Source organism: Chrysochloris asiatica, unplaced genomic scaffold (genome assembly GCF_000296735.1).
Source record: "Chrysochloris asiatica unplaced genomic scaffold, ChrAsi1.0 scaffold00001, whole genome shotgun sequence".
NCBI classification, from domain to species: Eukaryota; Metazoa; Chordata; class Mammalia; order Afrosoricida; family Chrysochloridae; genus Chrysochloris; species Chrysochloris asiatica.
The window spans coordinates 20,721,920-20,727,115 of record NW_006408519.1 but is presented as its reverse complement, the minus strand read 5'-3'; the positions used below and the strand labels follow the sequence as shown (position 1 = coordinate 20,727,115).

The following is a 5,196-nucleotide window of genomic DNA, read 5'->3' as shown; positions in this document are numbered from 1 at the left end:
CCTCTGCATACAAGGTAAATAGGGATGGGCAACTTAGACAATGGCTATCTAAAATGAGGGGACGATAAAGGCAAGAAGTGACTGGCTTACAAGGTTTCAAGAGGGAGTTTAGTTTAGGAGTGTGTGGGGGAAGATAGACTCCCCACTAAATAGTTTTCATCTTGTCTAGATTTGTCTGGTGAAAAACGATGGGGATAAGATTCTTATGATTCAATAGTGAGTAATTGTTATCATGACTAATTGTGACTGTCACAATTGTAAAGGTAGATGTTTTGCAACAAAAATGGGGGAGTAGTTAATCTTATAGTCCAGAAACAGAGGATTCTAGTAACCATTAATGGAGAAGAGCACAGGTGGAATGGGAGACATTTTCCAGAGGAACAGAGACACCAGAGATGGAGGCAGAGTTGAGGACTTTGAGATAGAGAGCAGTTGAGGACTCTAGATTCATGGAAAGAGAGGGACTGAGAGCTGGCACCCTTTGGTGGTTTAAATTATTATATATGCCTCAGTGTTTACAAAAAAAAAAAGAGCTAAAATGAATAGAGAGAAATACTGTTAACTGATGGTACATGGAGGGGATTATGATTATTGTAATGAAACAAAGTATATGATTTGTTGAATGTAGAACTGATCATCTGCCCTGTAAACTTTCACTCAATTCACAATAAAGCCTTTTTTCTTAAAAAAAAAAAAGAAAAAAAAAAAGAGATGTTGACTATGACAGCTCTATTCTGATGTTTAGAGATTCCAAAATAATGGAAGGCAAAAGTTGATGCAAGGAGAAAGAAAACGTTTCAGAGAAATGTGGAGATATCTAACAATAGAGCTACAAGAGAAGTAAGCAGCCCTTTCATCCAGAGAGATGAAGAAATCAAGTGATTGGAATCATGAAAGCAGCTTGTTTAACCAGGGCAAAGATGGGCAAAATGATGTTCTAGGGTAATTCTTGTATCATCTCTGCTTTTCAGGTTGTGCTCTTCCTACCTGAGGTTAGAGAAAGAACTCCAAAAATGACATCATTGATGACTTTAAAGAGGGAGAAATGTCAGCTTAGGGAAGAGGTGTTAATGGGATTTAGCTCCAATTTAATTTCATGAACAAGAGATCAGCAAGTGTTATGAACTACTAAATGTGACTAGATTGCGTAAGAAGTAGTGAAGATTTACAAACGTCCAGGATCATTTCCTCTCAAGTGCAGTAGATCCTTATACAATTCTTACAGTTTAAGGCAAGTTAGTGGTGTAACGAATTAGTGAGTTTAAACAATTCTGCTTTACACCTGTTAAAAATTAATTAAATCATTGCTCTTTTTTTTTTTTTTTGCAAATCCAGATAGTTTCCAAATAAATTAGATGTTACCCTGCCTTGGACATTACAAACAAATTCTTTAGCTCAGGACTTAAAATAGCAACTTGACTAGTTACTAGACTTATGAGAATAATCACCTGAGTTCGTAACACCTGGATTCCTCATCAGTTCTTGGGGAACACTGCCACCATTGTCCTTTGGGTAGTGTGAGCTAATTGAAATTACTGTGCAATAACCTTGTATTTGTGTCTAATGAAATCATAACCTCACTGGAAAAGGTATGGTGCTTGCACATTGGATCCTTACATAGGCTCATAATCTCTGAGTTACAAAGAAAGGAGAGTAATAGAAACTCTCTAAGAGAAGGAAACTTACGTACTTATAATTAAGGTCTGCAATGCTATTTCTTGATTGCAAGATTATGCAGTGTACGTATGTGCTGCTGTGTGTGTACACACACTCTTACTTCTGGGGATGAATGAACAAGCAGTTCTGGAAAAAATAAGCAAGCTTGGAAGTGAAATCCAAAGTATGGTGGTGAGGACACAGACAGAGGGATGTGTTAGGTTGCCACAAGTTTGTCCCTTTCTCATTTCAGTGTAATAGACAGTACAACTACGTTTCTACAAATGGCTAATACTGTGGCCTCTCTTTTAAATGCTACTCTATGTATCTATCATTAAGATATCTCAGGTTTATCAAAAGATACAGTCTACTGGCAAGCAAAATTGATATTAAAAAAAAAAAAAAAAAGTCTTAACAGGGGAAGAAGCCAGGTAGGCTGAAAGAAAACAATGGGAAAATATTATTTTGGTAAACGTTCTCACCAATTGTTAATTCTTTCATTCCAATAAGGAGCCTCTGGGTGGTGTAGTGGGTTAACCAAACTCAGTTTCTAACCCCAAGGTTGGCAGTTCGATTCTACCCTGAGACTGCTCAAAAGAAAGACATAGTGATCTTCTGAAAAATGCGCTGCTTTAGACCCTATAGAGAAGACCACAATGCTACTCTACACACATGGAATTTGCTTTGAGTCCAAGTTGACTTGATGGGAACGAACACTTTCTTGGTTTTAATTCTGAGAAGTAGCAATGATTTCATAGCTGGGTAAACTGCATTTTCCCTACCACCTACCCTGACCACACTGCAGGTTCTCTGCTGCCTCTGACGTCCAATGGCATCTACTGTCTGTCTATATAATTCACTCACCAATGAGTGTTAACTTGCTTTGATCTAAGGTTTGCTCATCATTTAAATCTTTAGTTGCAACTTAACTTTGTCTTTGCTTGCAAGAAGCTTATACACTAATTGAGGAGAAAACTTTTTTCTTTACGCATCTTGCTTTTCCCTAGCAGAGTGACGTAGAGAAGGTTGGTGCTAAAAATATGTCTGTTGTTTTCCTATAGAATAACTTCAGGAGATCTAACGAAGCAATTTTGTCCCTTTCCTCAGCAATAAACAGCCATTAGTTTATTATTGTAAGGTTGCCTAAGGCCAGGTTTTCAGAATAAAAGTGAGTATGAGCCATCTATCAAGGAAACAGAATTAGTTAGCACAATAAGCATTTTCTTGTGCATCTGGCCTAAAGTAAATTTTCTATCTGTATAGCCCAAATTCTTTAAATAATGACTTATTTCCTGTGGTTATCAGAGAAATCTAAGTCTAATCTAAAAAGGCAGAAAATGCACTCTAAATGTAGACTAATAGTGAGTAAAATGTGAAGATAGTGTCTCTTACAAAAATATCAATAAACATTCCAACAGGATCCCGGGCACTGTGACTTAGATCTTGGGGGTAAAAGCTTACACTTGGTTCTGCAAATGATTAAGATTACAGTTTGTTCGAAGTATCAATCTCCCCTGTACAAAACCGATTCTGCTCACCAGACTGACCTATAGTGGTGTGCGGGAGGCCATCGAGTGTGTCTTACAATCCTGGGAAGTTTCAAGAATTCTAAATCAGCAGATTTCAGGTTTTCAGGATAATTCCATTTCCTCTTCTTAATAAGGGTTCTCATTATGAATGAAAAAAATATCATTGCTTATATAAAAACCATTTAGGATTCTTGCTTTTATCTTAGTGATTACTAGTGACTATTCTAAATGTGCTTTTACATTTAAAGGCCTTTCCCCCTCCTTTCCTATTCATGAGTTCTGAAGCTGCAATAAGTAAGCCTTCTCCCTCTTTTTCCAGACTCTTCCCTCTGGTTGTTTCAGACCCTCTGGCAAGTCTTTCATCCTCTGTGATGCCAGGAAATAGAAGAGCTAGTTGGAGTTCTGCAGCTTTGTTTGTGTATGTGTGTGTGTCAAAGGAAGGGGCACAGACGTCTTTAACACATCAGTTCTCATTGGTTAATTGAACTTACATTTTTTTTGTAACTATCGGCTGTCCCTGCCCTCCCCAAAGTCCCTTGGCATCCCTCTCGTAAAGACAAGACCCAAGGAGGTCAGACAGCCTCTCTAGTTTTGCCAAGCATCACTCAGCCTCAGCTGAAGTAATGTTTACATATATGATCTTTCCATGCCATTTAAAATATGTAATGGATACTGTGAAAACAATAGCCATATTCAAGTTCCATTGCTGTGCACAAATGAGCGAAATATTCCAATACTCATATCAGGGCCTAATAGGTATAATTTTGCTCATGATAGAGTAATGCGCCGCAGCTTTCCCCAGACTGCTGGGTAAAACAAAGAAGTGGTTGTCAACCTTTTCAGAATCAGATGTTAATGATATTTCGTGTCTTTGTTGAGTCTGTGGAAAGCAGCTACTGCACCTAGAAGGGAAATGACTTCCATACCAACTGCCCTCAGCCAAAGTCATTCGGACTGGGAAAGCTGGACCGATTCCATATTTACATTTCAGAAAGAGGTGTGAAAGAAGATTTCAAGACAGAATTGACTACGCTGCCTCCCATTTGCCTTGCCTGATGTTCAATCTTATCAATGCTATGAGGGGTCTTATTATTTCCAACATATATAAAGGGAAAATGTAATGTAAACAAAGGGCCTATGTGTTTTGGCAAAGGAGGGAAGTGTTTTCTGTATTTCGTGTATTTTTGGAAACCTCTGAAATCCCAAAGTCATACATCTTCCAAGGTTTGCAGGAGGATTTATTCAAGCTTTGCCTGAACTCAGCAGCTTGGAGAGAAGTTGCTTTGCTGCATCTTTTGTAGCAAGCATGTATTTGGTCTTTTTCACAGAGCTGCTTAGGAAGATTGGCTGCAGCCCTTGTTGAATAATTTGCTTTTTGCTTTGTCCTAAGCCCGCATTTTGCATCACTACTGTATGTCTTCACTTCAACAAAATTATTTTGTTCATTTGTTTTAAGGAAATGTCTTAATTCCAATTCCAAATCCATCCAACAATAAGGCCTCTTGGTACCACGCTCCAGCTGCTGGGAATTAGACCACTGTTTTTGACTGGATACATAGAATTTTAATCTTAAAACTTTTAGAAGACTCTGACGGATACAGCTCTGAGGCTTAGATTCACACTGTTCATCAGAAAACACAAGTCCCACTATAGTTTTAAATAGCAAAACACATACTACAAGTTGCTTTTTAAAACACTTCCAGTATTGAAATTCTACTTTCACTGAGATAGTGACCCACCTTTAAATAAAACCCTTCCTAGCCAATTACCATACGTCGATTCCCACTCATGGCAAGCCCATGTGTGTTAGAGTAGAATTGTGCTCCACAGGGCTTTCAATAGCTGATTTTTTTTTTTTTTTTGGAAGTAGATTGCCAAGTCTTTCTTCTGAGGTACCTCTGAGTGGGCTCAGGCTTCCAACCTTATAGTTAGCAGCCAAGTTCATTAATCATGCTCTACTGTCCCCTCCCTCCCATCCCTGGTTACCAAAAAAGTTTTTTTTTTTTTTTTT

At 38.1% G+C, this 5,196-nt stretch overlaps 1 pseudogene; it reads right to left on the bottom strand.

Annotated features, from left to right (window-relative positions):
- The window catches only part of LOC102827170, a 113,229-nt pseudogene that overhangs the window by 7,648 nt on the left and 100,385 nt on the right, over positions 1–5,196 (bottom strand).